This window comes from Danio rerio, chromosome 19 (assembly GCF_052040795.2).
Source record: "Danio rerio strain M-AB ecotype USA chromosome 19, GRCz13ab, whole genome shotgun sequence".
Taxonomy (NCBI): domain Eukaryota; kingdom Metazoa; phylum Chordata; class Actinopteri; order Cypriniformes; family Danionidae; genus Danio; species Danio rerio.
Window position 1 is genome coordinate 34,269,058 of NC_141039.2, and position 17,792 is coordinate 34,286,849.

Genomic DNA, 17,792 nt, shown 5'->3' on the forward strand with positions numbered 1-17,792 from the left:
ATAGAGAGCATACAGCATATGACCATATCATAAAACAACCCCAAATCTCCACCCCCCACCCAGGTAGACTTCTATAATGACAGAAAGTTAAAACCTTGCTGTGTTATAATAAAAAAAAGAAATAAAAAAGAAAGCCAAATACAGAGTAGAAGTTAGGTAAGTACAAATAAATAACTATTACATCATGAGATACATAAAGACCAAATAAAACAGAAAAGCTGTACATTTGAAGGAAGAAACAATGGATTTAACAATATCAAAAGCTAAATTCCAGGACTTAACAGTTTTTGACTGAGCTCCATGTATGCGTGCTGTTGAAAGTTCCATACAAATAATGTCCAGAAGATGGGCCCCATTGATGTCTACTCATAATATGAGGAGGAATCCAATGGCAGACCAACATTTTCTTAGCAGCTGTGAAGGCAGCTAAGAGTACATTAATTTGTTGCATTGGACATGTTAGAAAAAATCGTTTAGGAAAAAACATACTGGAGTCAGTTCTACATCTTTTCCTAGCAAGAATGGCAACAATGAAGTGTCATGAGCCAGCTGAGACCAAAAGGAGTGAAGTGCAGGACATTCCCAATAATAATGAAAATAAGGGCCAACTGTCCTCTGTGAGCATAAATTACAATCTGGGGAAGATGATAAATGCATATCGAATCGTTTTACAGGGTATAAGTAGAGTCTATGAAATAGTTTCCAATGTATCATTTGATTATTCAGATTTTTTGAGGAGGATGAAATAGTTTGGTCAGAAAATAAAGATTCTACATGATTCAAAAGTTTTAAAAGAACAGCAATTATTTGTGTTTTTCCTTCAATATAACATTTGAACAATAAAAAAGATCAGAAAACAGAGATATCATTGTTCCAGCCAATATTAAAACCATTAAATTTAGGTTTTTAGTCTTTTAATTTTTTTAAGAGCCCCTATTATGCATTATAAAAGGTCATATTTTGGTTTGGGCGTCTCCAACAACAGGCTGATACGCATGCATGATCAAAAAATACTTTCATTGTCTTATAATATGCATTTATTTTTACCTAATTATACCATATGATTTGTTCAGTGATTCACTTGTTCCAAAACTCCCTTAGCACGAAGCTAATCTGTGCTGATTGGTCCGATGACCCAGTCTGTTGCAATTGGTCGACTGTGTTCAGCATAAGACAGAGACAAACGGCCACCACAGCTATACAGTAACATAATATGAGAGCCCAATGCAGGAATGCGATAAAGCAATGCAGTTAAACATCAGCTTATTCCTCTACTTTAAAAACCTAACCCCAAGTAATAACAACGACACATATTAAGTATTAATCCACAAAGCAGAAAAAGTTTAACTATTTAGAAAATTGACCGCGCTGCGTATGAGCAGCTGATGATGGCCATAGCAAAAGCAAACTACAGAGGATCACGAGTTCAGAAACGCATTTATATTGGTAAAGAAAGAAGCACAAGTTGCGTTTTCAATGTGGTTTTGGATGTAATATGTAAACAGCCCCATACAGATTTAAACTGAGAGATACAGTACTAGCACTGATCTATAATAGATATGTGATTACAAGCCACGTCTATTGATTCGACTATTTTGTTAAATTATCAATAGTAAACATGTAAACAGTAAACATGGTGCACTTTCAGATTTAAACCTCAGTTAAATGTTTTCAATCACTTAGTGCTGTGTTACACACTTATGGATGGTCAATTCGAAAACCCATAATAGGGTTCTTTAAACGCATGGGATTCTAACAACACAGGCTCATTCTGAAAATGTAGTCCCATGGATGTTTCTGGAGACTGCGAATTATGTAGCCGGAGGTACCTACGACTGCATTTCATTTTTTAAACGAATGCTATGGGGCGGTATGATGCTGTTTCTTTTCGTGCTTACCGGCTGACTGCTTACCTCCTTGTGAAGGGCTTTTCTGCTGCAACCAGTTTGTCCAGTATATGAAAAAATGCACACATCGGCCTCTCGTGGATTCACGAAAACTAAAACTGCAAAATACGTACCTCCCGAGACGTATTTCGCAATCTCTAGAAACGTCCATGGGACTACGTTTTCAGAATGAGCCTGGGTTGGATTCTAAATAGTCCACAAAAAACATAGAAATGGATTCTCCCTATGATGGAATAACCATTTTAGCTTCCACAAAGAACCTTACAATTAAGTTTTTTTTTCTTAGCATGCAAGAACATTTTACAGTAACAATCAAATCTTCTTTTTAGATTCTGAAATGTGCATATCAGATGGATACTTTGCAACCCCATGAGGCCATGGGAGATGATTTGTGGGCAATGAGATTACACAACTGACATTATTGATTAGTAGATCACATGATAATGACATCATAGTGACTGCGGTCTATTCAGACTACATTCATACTACACAGAACACACTTTTGAACATTTATTCATTTTCCTTCGGCTAAGTCCCTAATTTATAAGGGGTTTCCACAGTGGAATGAAACACATACTATTCTGGCATATGTTTTACGCAGCTTCCAGCTGCAACCCATTACTGGGAAATACTTTTTAACAGTTGCAAAGAAATGACTTATTTAGTCAAGCAGGGTATCCCATTTTGGACACACTCATAGCCTTCACGCTTACAGTACTATTTCTATTATCTTAATCACACATCAACTGACTAACCACTTGAGAATACTTTAAGTTTCAGTTCTCCAAGTTATTTCAGAAATGCTAAACAGCTCACCTAGCCAGTGCAAAGATTGTGCATCTATTCCAGCAACACTACTGCCAAGCCCTCATGCTCTTCCTGTTCTCGAAACTACTGTTGATCCAACGTCGCTCCAAAGCAGAAGTGCCCAGTCATAAAAAAAAACACACTTGTTCTTTGAATTTGTTTTGCTCAGAGGTGGCTAGACCAGCACTCTGTTAGCTAGACATTGTTTTTCAGTGCCTTTTATTAATATGCCCTCTGTTGATAACAGCACATTTCCGAGAGGAAGGGAAAAGGAGAGGGCCAATAAAAAAAAGTTAGTCTAGTCTGTGTTGTGGTTATTACAATATAACATTCTCCTCCAACGCCACCCATCCATGCAGGATGGCAACCCCAGATTACAGTGATCAGGATGTTTATGTCCCCCTGGACGAAAAAATTAATGCTAATTCTGCAAATAGGGCTGCCTCTGTCCTCCATGATGCAGAACTGTCCATGTTTGAGGGTATGGAATTTAGTGCTGTATTAAACCCATTAACCCTTTTTGTCCTATATTTTAACATCAAACACCCATTTAACAACATCTGAGGGAGAATTGGAAATTGGCTATCTCTACAATAACATTAACAACCAAATCTTTTTTAAACTCCATGTTAAAAATAACAATCGTACCTCAAAAACTATGGGTGTATAATATTTACAAAAAATGTAATCTTACAATATTTCAGGATTAATTTGTGCTGGCACAATGATTGGTTTAGGCCTGTCAAAGGTAAATAAATATGACACTAAAGCTAGCAGTAGGTGGTAGGAAGTCATAATAAGTGGTCACTAAATCATAGTGTTGGGTCGATAGACAATGCCATCATCCATCGCCGATGGCCGATAGACATCACGTTGCTGAGCCAACATCACGATCATCTGCCCTTACCTTTTTTAAGTTTGTTGACACTATTATAACGACACGGATCACTCTGCCTATTCATGCCAGAGTGTCTCTAAAAAAGTGATTGAAAGGTGGTAATTTGTGTGTAACTTTATTTATTTATGGATGCAAGATCAAAATTTACAAAAATTACTTTCATTGTCTTATAATATGCATTTATTTTTACTTAATTATACCATATGATTTGTTCAGTGATTCATTTGTTCCCAAACCCCTCCTTAGCATGAAGCTAATCTATGCTGATTGGTCTGATGACCCATGTTGCAATTGGTTGACTGCGTTCAGCACAAAACAGAGAGAAACGCCCACCACAGCTATAAAGTAACACAATGTGAGAGCCCAATGCAGGAATGCGATAAAGCAATGCAGTTAGACACCAGCATATTCCTCTACTCTAAAACCTAACCAAGTAATAACAATGACACACGTTCAGTATTGATCTACACAGCTGCAAAAGGTGAACTATTTAAAAAATTGACTGCGCAGCGTATGAACAGCTGATGATGGCCATAGCAAAGGCAAACGGCAGAGGATCGCGAATTCAATAATTTGTGTAAAACTTATCTTCATTTATTAATGATTTGGATATGGGTAAAATAAAAACCATGCGGGTCAGGTAGTTGAAAATTATTTGTAATGGTAGGCTACAAATAATTAATTCATTATGAATGAATGAATTAATTAATTCAGAGCTGCAAACGACAACGACGCCATCGTCTATTGCGATGTTTCACATTAGACATCATACAATGCCAAATTGGTCGACACCACCCAACCCTACTAAATCATTAATTCAAATGATTCATTCAAAGAAGGTGATTCATTCTTTAATTAAACAAGTGACTGTCTTCATAAATAAATTACTGAATGCAAGATTTGCTCAAAAACAGATTCATTTAGGAACAAAACATTGTTGATATATCAGAAAAATGTCTGAGATCCAACTGAGATTCGATTTTAAGTTCTTCCGTGTTTACTAGTTGTTTAAAATTAACATCCCATTTTTAATCATACTCCCTAATATTGAAGAAAACCCATCTTGCTTGTTTGATGTTACTTAAGAATATCAAATCCTATAAATATAAAAACAAAAGTATAAACAGGAATATTGCTTTAATTTTATAACCCTGACTCAGGCTTTGTCATGTAGTGAATGCTTTCAGGCTCTTAAAACTCGATGATTTCAGCTTGCACAATGTTAAAAGAATTACGGTATTACCACAGACTCCAAATGTCGCTCGCACACAACTATTAGCAACTCCTTATTTATTATTTACCTATTTTTATGAAGCTCTGTGTTGAGGGCTAGAATGCAGTTTTACAGAAATTATTTGTGGGTAACTATAGGTATTAAATAACAACTTGACCAGAGACAGTTTAAGTAACTCTCAGAAGGCAAATGCAATATAAAGAAATACAAGAATTGTCCAATCAAAAAAATCTCTGCTGATGTTGGCAACCCAACTCAAACATCTCGCTTGATAAATAAGCGCAAATGGCTTGTGATTGCAGAATCCCTTCATCCACGTTCCTGCTATTTCAGCAGCCCATCAGAAACCTGACTTCACACATTTCTCAACAACACAAACATTGTCTGGATTCTGCCAGTGAGTAAATATGCCTCCCTTCATTTTCTTCTTAGACGACTAAACAGAAGAGCATTTGTTTGGCTCGGTCATAAGCCACAGACCGCAGGACAGACGCTCTAATCTCGTCTCGTCACACCGTTCACATGACCCTCGCACCTGAAACCATAAGCAGAAGGAAGAGAAAACCATGTACACCATCAATTTCCATTTCTCATACATAGATCAGCTTCATTTTAACACTGTTCTCAAGCAAGCAACTGAGGACAGCAGTGTTCGGCTCTCTCTCTATACGGCTGAATGGTTGGAGGCAGAGCGGCTGAAACCCTTCTGTGTGCCATATAAACCCACGGGCAACATGCCAAACTAACCCTGGTCTACAGCTCTTTAGGAATCCCCACAGACCCAACATTGAGTTTAAAACTCAGTCTCTGAAATCAATCATAAACAGGAAGGTAGAGACACTATCTAAAACCATTAACAGCAGTTGTTGCGAGAATATAATTGAATGTCAATCCATAAGCACTAGAGCACTACATGAGTCATTCAATGGTCCTCTAATAATGGTACCATCTCACAAACCTCAAGTACACAAAACCTGCTTTAATTCAAGACAAGTTGGAGTCAAATGTTGATTCAGTGACCATTCTGACTGATTCTGAGAGTACAGTTAAAGCCCCAGAAATACAGTCTGTATTTTTAGAAGATAGATAATGTAGATGACTATGTGCAGCACGTTTTACTCACAACAACAAAAATGTACTAGAACTACACTCAAACAAATCACTTCTACTGCTTGTTCAAACTGCTTATTTAAAATTAGTTGAAATAACCCAATTCTCAAGTTTTTTGGGAACAACTTAATTGGATTATGTTCAATCCACATACATTTGTAAAAAACCAGTTAACTAAATTGATTTGTTTTGGGACAACATGAAGACTTTGCATTTTATACAGTGAAGCGTGGCTGTAAAAAGATTTAAGAAAACTTTTCATCATTGCGATAGAAACTATGTTCTATGACAGGTTGGGAACATTTTTTCAGCAAAGATCCATTTCAGATTTTTAGTTATCGTAAATATATATATATATATATATATATATATATATATATATATATATATATATATATATATATATATATATATATATATATATATATATATATATTTACGATAACTAAAAATCGATTATAAAAAATAAAACTGTTACTTCAAATAATTAATAATTCAATGTTTTAATTTCGGCTAGTTTTAACAAACAAGAATAGTATGGGTAAACCGTATTTTACTATTATTAAGAAAATAACAATTCAACAATTTAATTTTGGCCCCAAACCAACACAAAATAAATGCTGATGTTATGTCACTGATCTGCACCCTCTCTATCTCACTTGCCATCCAGACAGCATGGTCGGTTAAGCATTTCTGGCGAACAGGGGCACGTCTTATTTTCTGAATTATTGTGTGCTTGTTTGGAAAATCCACAAACAGTTCAGCTGCCGTACTTGGCATACATGACTTTACATATTCCCCATCCTTTGCCTTGTGATCTCCGATGAGAATGCCCCTGTCCAAAACCTGCAGCTGTTTGGTCCGGTTTTTACAGTTTATGTTAGAGCTTCTTACACGCCTTCTTTCGGCTTTCACTGGTACTTTGCCGCAAAAAAAAGATGCATGGTGGCTTAATAAATGTCTCTTAACATTTGATTTATTACAAGAGGAAATGTGTTTTGTGCAAATCAGACAAAGCAGAGCACCAGAGCTTTCAATAAAAGCAAATATTTCTGCCCACTCATTTTGAAACTTCTGATGTTCCTCAGAATTTTTTTTCTTTTTGGCATCATCTCTTAATCATGAATGTTGTTTGAATATACATGTGCAAGGTTATCATAGAAACGTAAGTTGTTTTTCCCTTCATTTTTGTCGCAAATCAAGTTCCTTCACAGTGCTGCACACAAGCATTGTTCGAAACATCACATTTTATTGTAAACATTTTTTATTCTTTTTTAAATTCATTTTGCAATAAAAAATACAAAAAAGCTGAAATTGTAATTGTATTTTTAATAGGAAACTGATTTCTAGTGACGGTTATAATTTTTTAAACTGTATAATATTATTGAAGGGAGACAGCTGGAGAGCCACGTATTTTTAGCCAAAGAGCCATATGTTCTCGACCACTGCTCTATGGGTCAAACTCCTGCCTAAAGTATTGCAGTTGCAGAAAAAAAAATATTTGCGTCAATAAAAAATGTATATTACAAGTAAAATTATAACTAAATACAGAATAAGAAACAACAAGGTCGCGTAATGAAAGATAATGAGTGTGAATCTAAAATGAAAACTCGTTTAGACAAAATCAGTTTTTCTGCTAAAATATTAATGTTTTGTGTGCTTTTACGGTCTTTTCCCCTTCGCTCTTGTTCCAACATTCTGAGCTTGCATTTCCAAAAGATGTAATTCAAGTTTCATTTAAATCACGAGCGGGCTTCAGTGTCATCATTGGTCCACTAGTTAAGATTGATAGTTGCTCCTCCAGCCAATCAGATGAAGGGGAGTTGACGTCACTTCAATGCAACTAGTGGCTGCTCAGTGTGCCAGGCAGGGATGCATTTGTCTGGGGATGTATATATATTATATATATATATATATATATATATATATATATATATATATATATATAAGCTAAAAGTGCTTCAGGAGATTGGCTGAATTGATTAAAATTAAATGATGAAAACAGTTTACCAGGAGTTTGCCTATTAAGAAAAAAACTGGAGTGGTCCTTTAACTTAATTTTTATAATTATTGATTAACACAATACTTTTAAGGCAACATGTTGTAGAATTCCATTCTATCAGCCTTACAAAGGAATCCAATAAATGGTCAAAGGTTAAATGCATGCAAACTGTTTTAGCATTTCAAAAAAAAGATTTGTTATTTATCAAAGTTTATTTATATTTGTTTTCAACTCTGAGTTCAATCTGACTCCAATTTTGGTTATTCCAGTTTTTTATTTTTAGCTTATCATATTATTAGTTGTGATATATTTTCTTGGGTCTGATATTCTTAATTGTAAGTTCATTAAGGACCAAACGCCACTTAGCTTCTCACAGACATTCATTCATTCATTTTCAATTCACTTGTACCGCATGTCTTTGGACTGTGGGGGAAACCGGAGCACCCGGAGGAAACCCACACGAAGGCAGGGAGAACATGCAAACTCCACACAGAAACGCCAACTGAGCCGAGGTTCGAACCAGCGACCTTCTTGCTGTGAGGCGACAGCACTACCTACTGCGCCACTAAAATCATGTCGCACCAAAATAGTAGTGCAGACTCAATATAATATACTGAATAGAATACAATGAATTCGGGAATCTCCAGAATTAATCAAAAAGGTTAACAATTATTTTCCACACAATGTGTATCATGCCAATTATACAATCAAACATTAATTAATTCATTCATTCAATCATTCATTCATTCATTCATTCATTCATTCACTTGTTTATTAACTTTATTTTTGGCTTTGTCCCTTTAATAATTTGGGGAACCGCCTAGAATCAAACAATTAAAGCCAGATCAGAAGCAAATGCACAACATCAATTACTCAAAGATAAAGATGACACTAAGAGTATACATGGAAGTCCAAATCATAAATGCAGTAGTGTTGATCTTGAGAGCTCTTCACCGGTCTGGATACAGACTTGCGACCCCAAGACATTTTGCCCATCTCTTTAAATATCCTATGAGAGTAATGAATGGTTATTTTGTCAAAGTTAACCAGTGACTTAAAGATTTACTCATCTGTTGGGATTTAATCAAAATTTATCAAAGATTGTGAACAAAACCTCGTTTTCAGACACACCTGATCATTTATCAATAGCAGAGGGGAAGGAAAGTTTAAGGAGTTCCAGAGTTCTTGTTGCTTTATTACAGGGAACATTTAGGTCTGAGTAAAGTCAACTAATCACTTTAAAAGCAACAGTTTTACAAATTTTTTTAAATAAACCAATTGCTTTTTTACAGTGCACACTACATAAATTGCTACTGCTCTGGCTTCTGTTTGTTTAGTCTGGCTTGTTTATGTAGAATCAAAAAAAATATCCAGTGGCTATGTAATACAGCTCATTGCAGACATGAGTGGATGTGACATTGCTCTAATAGTCCAGTTCTCTTCAGCATGACCACTCACTTGGGCACAGAGGGAAATGACACACAGGGCGAGCTTGATGTGGCACATTATGCATGCTCTCCAGAAGCCCTTTGATTTCCCAGCACCACTTTGATAATTTGCTTTAATTAAATTCGCTCTGTTTACGTGAAACAGTCAGACACTTCCTCGGCAGGAAGCAATTTCTATTTGAGCGGCGCGGAGCGAGCGAGTGCATTCAACAAAACAACAATCAAACATACCTCCCTGTATCCTGTGAAAATTGCAATTGGCCCCTCGTTCGATAACAGAGTGCGACAAGATCAGGCAAGCCCTGTTGTGTCTAAGACTGGCCAAACATGTCTGATGATGGCTGAAGGTTCTTGTAAAAAGCTGATCGAAGTGGAGAATCGACATTCCAGGGTTTCGTTTTATCGACAGAACATGCGAGAGATATTGGCCATATTTATTTTGTGATTCAGGAGTGACTCCAGTGCCTATGGGATAATTTGAATGTGTTAAGTGTCATTAATGAGTTTTATATTGGTGTGTCATGCAGACGTTGTAGTTCTTCCCATGTCAAAACATACCGAGTCACTGTAGCAATACATTACACACCGATAATGGACAGTTATATTATATTATATTATATTATATTATATTATATTATATTATATTATATTATATATTATATTATATTATATTATATTATATTATATTATATTGTATTATATTATATTATATTATATATTATATTATATTATATTATATTATATTATATTATATTATATTATATTATATTATATTATATTATATTATATCATATTATGCATGTCCCAACCAAGTCCACTCAAACATAAATTATAATATATATTTAAAACTATGATATTTAATATAAGTAACTTTACAACTTTTTAAATAAAATTTGGAGTAAATTATTAAAATATTAAATTAATTTGATAATCAAATAAAGCTACAGTCAGGTTTACATTTTTATATATTTAAATTAATTATAATTTTGATGTTCAAATCCTCACTCTGCTGCCCTGATTACTTCTTATTTCCCACCAGAGTTAATATAAATATAACATTAAACTATTAGCCGTGACATCAATGATTATTTTCTATAATATTATTATTATTTCCTTGGACATTTTATATATACATTTTTCAACATTTGAAGTCGATCAATATATATTGATCTACATATATACATATTCATAATAAATATATTTAAATATATTAAAATTGCCTGGTTAATGTGATACCATGAACCTTCTGCTGTTTAATTAGTGCTTGGTATGCACAATAGATCATGGCAATAGTATTTGCAGTATCCATATTGCAGTGAAGTGCAATAAATTAGCATTGTAGGCTGCATGCATAGGTTGTTTATCCAAATCTGACCTATAATTTGGGGTCTTTACTATAATACTAATACCTAATACTAATGGCAGGAGACAAGACAGGAGAGGAAGATGACAACAGCCAATAATGAATTTATCTGAATTATCTGAGGTTTAAATGAACTTAAGACAAAGAAATATTATTATCGCAACACTCGACAACAACATTGCATTGCATTTCCCAGTAACGTGAACACACCCTTTGAGTTTCACCATTACCGTGGTTAATATATGATGCAAAACTCTTTCATCAATTGATACCTTCCAGCTTGAGGAACTATTCCATGGTAGATGAATTACATCATTTGAATTGTTAGCCTTTATTATCATTTGCATGGACTTAAATATCATGAAGTCAAAGAAACTTGCAATCCAAGTACTTGCAATCCATCTGCCTTAATGATTTACATATTTCCCATTTAAATAATAATAATAATAATAACAATGTTTGAAAACATATATACATTACACACAGTCCTCAACAACGTTTATTACAATAGTTTTAATTAATCATGTCTGACAAAAGATCGGTCCTTTTGAGAGAATTTTAGTCTGCAAACAATTTCTTCAGGGTGACACAGCGGCTCAGTGGTCAGCACTGTTGCCTCACAGCAAGAAAGTCGCTTGTTTGAGTCCCAGCTGGGTCAGTTGGCAATTCTGTGTGGAGTTTGCATGTTTTCCTCATGTTGGCGTGGGTGCTTCGGTTTCCCTCACAGTCCAAACACATGTGCAATAGGTGAATTGAATAAACTAAATTTGTTGTTGTGTACTGTAGGTGTATGAACGAGTATGTATGGAGGTTTCCCAGTATCTGGTTGCAGCTGGAAGGGCATCCATAAAACATACTGGATAAGTTGGCGGTTTATTCCGCTGTGTCGACCCCAGATGAATTAAGAGAATAAGCCTAAGAAAGATGAATGAATGAACATTTTCTTGATGTGTTCTTTTTAAAGATCTTCTAAAATTAAAATAAGGTTTTTAGATGTTAGTATCAGTATTGTTAATGTTTAGTATATCTTTAAGCGAGTGTGCTCCAAAACAGTGAAATTTTTTGCATTTAGTATAAAACCGATATAAACATATCGATATAAAACCGATATAAACATCTTAAGCTTGCAGTTTGTCACTTTCACCAATATGGATAAACAATTTTTTTCACATCACATCATACTTCAGGTTCTCATCAAATCTCGACAAATCAAATGCTCTCTTGTATCTGACATGCACCACCTCCTTCAAGATGCTTCTCATTTGCTCTTCATTTGGCTGGCTGATAAAAACAAAACAATATTGGCTGCTTTTTAAAAAGGGGAGGAGCTACTCTACATCCCACCCTCTCTTCATTTTTCAGTTGAGATTGGGTTCAGGTGATGGGTTGCAGGTGAAAGGGCATCCGCTGCGAAAAACATATGCTGGGTAAATTGGCGGTTTATTCCACTGTGGGGACCCAAGATTAATAAAGGGACTAAGCCGAAAAGAAAATGATTACATGAATGAATGAATGATTACATAAAACATCAAAATAGAAAAAAAGAACATTTCAGAGAACTTCACAAGACCTTTAAGATTCAAAGCAGCCTAGATCTGTGCATCCAGGCTGTTTGATCCTGAATGGGAATTAGCAAAGCATCTGATTATATTCAGTTTACTCACATTTAACAACACATCTACTCCTGTGCATTTTAGCAGCAAGCTCTGAACAATACCATTAAGCACAATGATGATGATGTAAAGAATTTCCATTCATGCACTGAGGATTATATTGCATTAGATCACTATCCCCCACTGGGTCTCAAATCCCCATTTGACAGGATTTAGCACACCTCCTAAAGAACAAATACAAGACACAGCTGTAGAAACATCCAGGAATGCAATCAGACCTTTCATAGACTCAACTAGTTCACTGCGTAATCACTTTTAAACCTTAGCTTTTGCCGTAGTTCAATATTTGTAAACGTGCATTTATGTTTACCGTGGATTTTTTTTTCACATTGCCAAATTGCTCGGTAGTTCACTTGGTGTTGCATTTGTGGCTTTTGTGACGAGTGTGCTTGAACAGACCTGTTGTGAGTACTACTTTATGACGTGAATTACAGTGGGTACAAAAAGTATTCAGACCCCTTTAAAATGTTCACTCTGCTACTGTACATTTTCTGTTGCTAAAATAATTTCAAAAACTTAGATATTGTTTGACAACTGTTTGGCATGCTGTCCCGGGAGAGAACCCTGGGCTCGGAGATTGTTGAGCCTAGGGCTCCCGCCTGGTCAATAGAGCATGTGAGGGGAGTACGGGATCAGGTGGTTCTCGAGAGCTCCCCCTGGTAAAGGAGAAAAGGAGGAAAGGGTGGATGGGGGGTTCTTTGGTAAACGAAGTTTAGGGAGTAGTTCTAGCTAAGCTACTTATAGTGAGTTTGGATTAATCTGATTGGCTAACTAATAAATGTAGATGGGTGGCCAGCTGCAATCAATCTTATCACATGCTCCTCTCGAATTTAGTTTGTGAAACTTCACTTAAGTTCATTTTTTGCCTAATTAATGTACAACCAGCACCCTATGCTGACAGAAAAAAGCACAGAAATATTGACATTTTTGCAGATTTATTAAAAAATACTGAGATACCAGACCCTTTACTGTGACACTTATATATTTAACTCAGGTGTTGTCCAATTCTTATGATCATCCTTTAAATGGTTCTACACCTTCATTGAGTCCAGCCGTGTTTAATCATACTGATTGGACTTCATTAGGTAGGTCACACTCTGTCTATATAAGACCTTACAGCTCACAATGCATGTCAGAGCAAATGAGAATCATGAGGTCAAAGGAACTGCCTGAAGAGCTCAGAGACAGAATTGTGGCAAGGCACAGATCTGGCCAAGGTTACAGAAACATTTCAGCTGCACTTAAGGTTCCGAAGAGCACAGTGGCCTCCATAATCCTTAAATGGAAGACGTTTGGGATGACCAGAAGCTGTCTTAGTTCTGGTCGTCTGGCCAGACTGAGCTATCAGGGGAGAATAGCCTTGGTGAGAGAGGTAAAGAAGAACCCAAAGATCACTGTAGCTGGGCTCCATAGATGCAGTCGGAAGATAGGAGCCAAGTACAGGGATATTCTGTATGAAAACTCAGGACCTCAGACTGGGCCTAAGGTTTACTTTAAAAAAAGACAATGACCCCACACAGCTAAAATAATGAAGGAGTGGCTTCACAACAACTCTGTGACTGAGCATTTCTGGAGAGACCTAAAAATGTCTGTCCACAAGCATTTACCATCCAACCTGACAGAACTGGAGAGAATCTGCAAGAAGGAAAGGATCCCCAAATCTAGGTGTGAAAAACTTGTCGCATCTTTCCCAAAAAGACTAATGGCTGTTTTAGATCAAAAGGATGCTTCCATTAAATACTGAGAAAAGTGTCTGAATACTTAGAACCATGTGAAATTTTGGTTTATCTTTTTTTAATAAATCTGCACAAATTCTGTTTATTTCTGTCAATATTTGGTGCTGTTTGTACAATAATGAGGAAAAAAAATAACTTAAATGATTTTAGCAAATGGCTGCAATTTCACAAAGAGTGAAAAATTGAAGGGGGTCTGATACTTTCTGTACCCACTAAATAGTCAGGTTATTGATGTGATGTTAAATTTTCCCTGTCACACATGACAAAAAAATTAAGATAATTTATACTGTCATCATTTAAAATGCAGATAATTGTTAAATATTCCTTTTTCTTCCATGGACCTGTTGTAAAATCTATGATGGTATTACATTTTTTTTTTTTAGATTTTTGAGCCAAATCTCAAAACAGTCCTATGATGTGGCTGGTTCACGCACATATTAGTTCGATAAATTACAACTCTTATATATGAAAAGAAAAATTGTAAAATCATTAATGAATACCTAATTATTTGTGAAGCACATGACGTGGAACTGTTTTTGTCTCAGAATTTTTTTACATATTAAACTTTTTTGAACTGCTATAATATTTGGCTGTCCTTTACTTTTACTTGAATCCTCTCAAACAAAGTGCTCAGCTGTGTAAAAATAAGGTAAATTAAATGGTTTGTTCACCAAAATTTCCTTCTTTAACACTATCAGTTAGGTTTATTGTGATAATGTTTTATAAACTGCAAAGATATAAGCACGAATCAACATAATAAAAAACGTCACATGTGCCACACACAGGACATTTTACTATGAAACCTTCAAGAAATGTACAAGTAGCAACATAATTTATTTTTGCAAAAGAAAAAAAATATTTTTTATGAGCCAGGTTTGTAAAAATAAAATAAAACAGCTTCAGACTTCAAACTAGCTCCTTTCCATTTAAGATTCAAACCCTTTGAGAGAAACTTCACTCCCACTCTTTCTTTTGACATTTATGAGTAAAACTCTATGAAGCGCAGACATATTCTGAATTCAAAAGCCTGCTGATAATTTGCATCAGTGTTGAGAAACCGCTCCAAGGCCAGAACAGAGTCCAAAGTTCCACCAATAAAAAAAAAACCTTTCCGACAATGCTTTGTACCAAACCATGAAATGTGTATTTTGCTATACAATAATCTGTCTGGGGAAGCTCAGGTCTGAAGGACAGACAGGTGCAGACGCAGAGCAAAAGCTGCCAGTGCTGCAGAGCTGAGAGAGCCAGCAGTGGAACAGAGCCTGAAGCCACGCTCAGCCAACCAGCAAAACACTATCTGTCTAATAAACATGAGAGGAGGGCTCCTGTCCACAGCCTTTGACCTCAATCCAACTGTTTTTGTGTGTAGATGCCTCTTAGGTGCAGGAAAACCGATGGATTTAAGACAATGCATTGTGATCCTACTTAAACCTGCTACGCTGTCTGCATTCATAGCTGCTTATGTGTCGCAATAGGCTTTATTTTGTGCTGAAAGGCTGCATTTACATTGCACTGATATTTACAGATTGTGCTGACTTGCAGCTTGCCATCTGCCAGACAATAATGATGAGTTATATGTGATATGCGTCTTGAGGAACTAAATGAAGGCTTTACCTTCAGCATTATTCTGACAAGGAAATTTAATATTAAAAGATTAGCTGCATGTGGGGAAAAAAAGAGCTGTTTGTTTATGATAAAGGTGAAGAAGACTTGAATGTTCAATGCGTTTGCATAGGCATTTTTGTGTGCGTGCAAGACATTTTATTTATACAATGTCAGCACCCATTAAACAAATCAAAGGTCCTCATTTGCCTTTTGATCACCATAAAAGCATAAACGTGACGTGAGGGTTATTTGTTTTGCCCAGAGCTTTAGTATGCTAATATACTTCTGATGAACAATAAACAATAAACAATGAACAAGAAAATGTCAGAAATGTTGAGGTGGTATGTTGTAGATTTTAATTCAAGCTTGAAATAATCTTTAAGTAATTAATAATATTAAAAATCACTTATTTTGGCATAATATGAAATGGCATTATGTTCAAATCTAATGAATCAGCCCAAAAAATGTGTATATTAAACAATAAAAGCATAAATGTCACCTGATGCTCCTTTGTTTTCAGCTAATATGAATAAAAAAACAGTAATAATGATAATGATAATAATAATAATAATTATTACTATTATTATTGTTATATATATATATATATATATATATATATATATATATATATATATATATATATATATATATATATATATATATAATTAAATATAATTAAATAATCTATATAAATAAAATAAAATGAAAAAAATTATAATATAGAAACATTGCATATTTTTACAAATATTTAATGATTAAATAAAACTATTAAAAATACATAATAAATATATAAATGTTACTATTAAGCATATTATAATTCTATGCATAATAGCAGATATGCCCAAAGTAGGGCCTGCAGGCCAAGGTTAGCCCATGGGAACCTTTGATTTTGCCCACCATCCCATCTGAAAAGAAAGGGGGAATGATAAGGAGGTGGTTGGGGCGAATGCCTTTGACAGAGATCGTCATTTCCAGTTAAACGTAACCTTTTGTTTTGTTGTTTTATTGCTGAGCTACAAAAAAGAAGACTGAAAATAAATGATTTAATTAAATGTTTTAGACTTTTAAAATGAAAATACTGTAAGATAGAGGATAATGCATAAGATATCTGCGAGCAAATGGTAAAGGCAGGAGCAGCTGGACTAGTGTGTGCCGCATTGAACTCCATTGTGTTATAAATCGGATTATTGATGTTTTTACTGTAATAAGTTTGTTATTAAAAGATAGCGCATTAGTTAACATGATTTAAAGCTACATTTTCTGGTTATTTTTATATATTACCTAACAAATTAGGAAATTATGCATGGCAAATTGAATATACGGATTGGTATATATTTGGCCCACAACCCTCAATCAAGTTTGATTTTTGGACCTTATATGAAAAATGTTTGGGCACCCCTGCATTTTTGGTAGGCCCACACAGAATCTGCACCAAAAAAAATCTGCACATTTCAAAAGATATTTAGCCCATCATTGAGTCTATTTATTTACTTGTGTATATATTTATTCCGTTTTTTTTTTATAATTTTTAGTAATATTATAGACTTATATGAAAATGTTTATTTAATTAGTATTATATTTTTCGTCTTTTAGTAGATATATTGTATGAGACACTTGTTTTATTATCCAAATAAGTGGATCTAATTTGCATTGTAAACATTGAATAAAATATTAAATAAAAATAACCTTTTTTAACTTTTAAGTTTTTAGTTCTGATACTCCCAAAATCATTTAGCATAATTTATATTTTACTTTTTTTTTTTTTTTTTTTTTTTTACAAAATTCTCCACAGAAACAGCAAAAGATGTCTGCAGATTCTGTCTGGCCCTGCTTATGGGCTATAATAATGCACATTTTAGCCTTTGATTAAATAATTAATTTTTCTTCATTGTTAAACATTTTTTATATATATTCTTATTTTGCTTACATCATATGGCACCCTACAAAATGTTTTAAATGTCCTTGACAAACATTGCATTTCGTACTTTTTAACTAGACATTTTCAAGCT

The 17,792-nt window shown here is 34.7% G+C and overlaps 2 protein-coding genes across 3 annotated transcripts in view; both read right to left on the minus strand.

Annotated features, from left to right (window-relative positions):
• The window catches only part of hpca (hippocalcin), an 802,490-nt gene that overhangs the window by 204,752 nt on the left and 579,946 nt on the right, over positions 1–17,792 (minus strand). The gene's annotated exons all lie outside the window — the stretch shown is intronic.
• The window catches only part of pag1 (phosphoprotein membrane anchor with glycosphingolipid microdomains 1), a 101,808-nt gene that overhangs the window by 83,265 nt on the left and 751 nt on the right, over positions 1–17,792 (minus strand). The window lies entirely within an intron of this gene.